Genomic DNA, 4,600 nt, shown 5'->3' with positions numbered 1-4,600 from the left:
TCATCAGCTGCATCATTTACTCCATCTATGCTATCTGCTCTATCACCTAGATTTGGAGCAATTGGTACTCGTCGATGCATACAGCCAACTCATCAGCTCGCTGCTCAGCCCACTGTCGATTCTTAACAGCCTGCCTCTACACCTCCGCCAGCTGAGCATCGCAGGCAGCATGGATATCAGTCCAGAATAAGTGTGAGGATGAGGGAGCACTGATTCCTTGCCCTAGACTCCTAACATAATAGGATCTCGTACCAAGCATCTGATCACAGATCTCATCATATGTGAGTGCGATCGAGCCTTTAGGGGTAGGCTGAGATCTGATGCCTATTATACGGTCTTGAAAATTAAAGTTATAACTATTTTAATTTCATACTAAAAATCAAACTACGAATGAAAAAATAATTAAAAAATTTATAAAAAGTTTCTGACTCTCTATCGTCCACTCTCCTAACCATCGCTGGTGGATCTGCTGGTAGATCTGCTGGTGGATCTGCTGGTAGATCCGCTGGTAGATATCGATCCTACTAGGAAGCTCGCTACTCTATGTATCTCTGTGTAATTTGAGAATACTTAATTAAAAAAATTTAAAATAGTTAGAGAGTTAAAATATACTAATTAGAAATTGCTTACCATCTGTTCTATATGAGAGCGAACGACCTCGAACCCCCATAATGCAATATGGTCTGTCTCACCCGATTCGCGGCATTCTGGGCATATCATCTCTGTATAGTTAGCAGTCAAATTAGTAGATAACAAACTAAATTTAAGAATAAATGATTCAATCATTAAACTCTAAAAAAAAAAGTTTGGATGTATAACCTGATATACCGGATCCTCGTAATGTCGAATATGAGAGCCTAATCATCCATAGTGATACTGTCATAAGGCCGCTGCCACGTTGCCTCCACCCTATGATTCTGCTCACATGGTACCAATACTGATGGATGCGGTGGCGATACTCCTTGAAACACAAACATAAATGAGCATCCACAGCTTACCGTATGCGATCATTCTCAAAATTAATAATATCAAATACACCATGCCCATAACAAATATTAGAAGAATACCGTGCTAATTAAATATTCACATTATACTTTATTTTACCTGTAATGGATATAAAAAATCTCTCTCTGAACCCATACAATGTGACGCCAATCGAAAATATCATGAGGCATAGCTACGGTATATGATGCCCAACTCGGTTTACCACAGCTCATACCATCCCCTAATGGACCTCTGTAGTCAGATGGTATCTCAATACAGAGATGCTGTCTCGGATGCTCGCGTCTCCAATGCTCTAAAGCGAGGTTCTTCGATGGATCTCACCCTCGCCTCATCACTGGTGGAGACTGATCTGAAACAACAATATATAAATCATTATATGATAACTATCCAAATAAAAAAATTAAATTTTATTATATAAAAAATATAATAATATCACTCGGACTTGTCTCACTCGGATCCGCCTCACTGGACCTGCCAGTGCAGGACCTCTGACGATGGAACTGGTGTGATAGTGAAAATCGATGAAGGTGCCTCAACCTCTAGGGTAACTGCAAATATGAATATCGTCGTCTGTCTCCTGATGTCATACCTATAATTCTTAATATATAAATGAATATAATATTGAACAATAATAGCAAAAAATAAATTACATTCTAATGAATAGAATTATATCGTATACTATTATTGCAGAGAAGATTGAACAAAGAATATAGATCTACTCATCAATATTTATATCTTCCTTGATGTGTAGGTTCTCCTCCGAATCACAATAATCGATCAATGTATCTTTTCTATCTCATCGTCATTTATGAATGGATCGTCGTCCTGTGACTCATCAAGATTAAATATAAAATCAGCTTCAACTTCGTTGGGCGGTAGATCAGCTCTATTCAAAAGAGCTGTTACAAGTTCTTCATCAACAAAAAGCTTGACTAATGTTTGTTCTTCCTCTTGAAAAGCTTTCTCTTCATGTAAATCTGAATTTTCATCCATTTCTAATCAGGTTGGTATGTCATATACGCCTCTAGATGTTATTTTTTGTACAACATGATAATTATTTTGATACTTTAGATCCTTCAAATATATTGCTTGTTTCACTTGAGTTGCTAATATATATGGCTCATTCTGATACCATGTTCGTACAAAGTTTACACTGATAAAGTATGGATCAATATGAATATTGATTTTTTTATTACTAATATCCACCATTCACACTGAAATAAGAATACAGAATTACTGGATCTATACTTCAGTTTTATGATATCTATCAGTACACCATAATATTCAATCTTTTTTTTCTTCATATCCTATCGTAGCAATCCCATTATTCTAATTCATTATTGCATCTCAAGCTCTTTTGTGTGAAATCTCATTCCTCCAATATACAGAATGCGTAGTAGTTAACCCTTCAATCGGAACTAAATGCTAAATTGTATAACTCATCGATCGCACCCTCTTCTTTATTGAAATACTTTTATTTCATCTACACTATAACATAAAAAATTATGTTAGTTCAAATAATTATTTTTATAATTATTAAAAATAACGTATTACTAGTGCAACTTACAAGGTCACCAAATTATTTTGTAAATTTTTTTCTATGTAGATCATCAGCATCCATATTATTCTCTCTGCATAGTATACTGCAATAAGTCATGATTTTTAATTTTATATTGATATGAAAAAATTACTTAGAACATTAAACAATATGCTAAGATAGTACTTACTCAATAAAATTTTAATTTTTTCATAATTATTTAGAATGTAGAAGTGTATCTTGGATAGCTCATTCACGTCTATAAATTCATATCTTTTTCTACCAATGGATCGAACCATTTGTTTAAGTATAAATAGCATTGGTTCATTATCACCCCATTCACGATCTACGTGACGATCTGTACGATTGAATCTAGTTTTGATATCGTCAAGATACATCGAGAAGAACATGACACACTCTGTAGCTACGTATACTTCGGCTATAGATCCTTTAGACCGTGCTTTATTAATGTATATTTTTTTAGGATATATAAAAATCTATAAATAAAAATAAATTTAAATTTTAAATATATTTATATTTTATAATTGATATGACAAAGTGTGTATAATTTTTTTATCTTTCAATAGGATACATCCACCGATAATATATCGATCCGATCAAAAGAGCTTTCTTTGAAAGATGAATAGCCAGATATACCATAATATCAAAAAATAATGATAATTTTTTTTTCTAACTTATATAGAATGAGCACGATATCCTTTTCAAACTTGTCAAGCAAGTTAATCTTCAATTTTTGATAACATAGTTCTCGAAAGAATACTTCTAACTCAATTAATGCAGTTTTAACATCACCATCTAAATAGTCACGCATGACCATAGAAAGCAAGCGTTGCATCATCACATAGGAGTCAAGATTTTTCATGCCAGAGATATTACCGTCATTGTTGCCAACACACCGTGATACGTTTGAAGCGTATGCGTAAGAAAACTTTATGATTTTGAACCATCCATAGAAACTCTTTTTTTTCTCGTCAAATAGCAAATAATATGCAGGTGGCACAAAAAATCTATCACCTCGATGAACTAAATGCAACTCCGATTGGATTCTCATTGTCTGCAAATCAAAACGAGCTTTTATACTATTTTTTATTTTTTTGGAATGTTCAATATAGTACCGATGATATTATCAAAAATATTCTTCTCAATGTGTATTACATCCAGATTATGACGAAATAGTAACTGCTTCCAATATGGTAGTTCGAAAAAAATACTTCGCTTCGTTCAATTCAGCGTAGCTTCAGTATGCTTCCGCTTGTGAGTACCCAATATTTTCATAAATTGAATATTTTTGATGATTTTAAGTTGTTCTAAAACTTCTTCTCCACTTAACTCTTTAGGTGACGGATGCTGGTCGGACTTACTATCAAAGTATTGATTGTAACAGATCCTCCAAGAATGATTATCAGGTAAAATTAAACCGTCGATGACCCATGAAGTATATTTTTCATCCATTTTTTAAATGTAAGGAGGATGCATCCTTGTTGCATATTGGACATGCCAGATATCCTTTGGTGCTCTACCTAAATAAGTTTTCATATGCAGAAAAATCATTTATGATCCATAAAATTGAAGCATGCAATTTAAAATTTCTTCGACTTACAGAATCATATGTCTGTACTCTATTTTTCATAGCTCCTTCAGATCATCGATTAACGATCGTAGATATACATCAATTTTGTTACCTGGTGCTTTCGGATCCAGAATCAATAGTGACATAAAAATAAATGGTTCTTTCATACACTTCTAAGATACTACATTATATACAACTAGCATCACAGGCCATATGCTATAGGAAGTACTCAAATTGCAAAAAAAATTAAATCCATCTGTTGCTAGACTAAGCGGATATTGCACGGGTCACTCGCAAAGTATGGATGCTTTGCATCGAAGTCTTTCCATACTACGGAATCAGTCGGGTGGCTAAGTCTGTTCTCCTCTGGAACCCACTGCTCATGATGCCATCTCATTTCTTCAGCCATCTTTGTGGACATATACAACCTTTAAAGTCTTGAAATCAATAAAAAATATTTTAAAATC

This window comes from Elaeis guineensis, chromosome 4 (genome assembly GCF_000442705.2).
Source record: "Elaeis guineensis isolate ETL-2024a chromosome 4, EG11, whole genome shotgun sequence".
In the NCBI taxonomy this organism is placed as follows: domain Eukaryota; kingdom Viridiplantae; phylum Streptophyta; class Magnoliopsida; order Arecales; family Arecaceae; genus Elaeis; species Elaeis guineensis.
The sequence above is the reverse complement of the archived record's forward strand: the minus strand, read 5'-3'. Positions refer to the sequence as shown.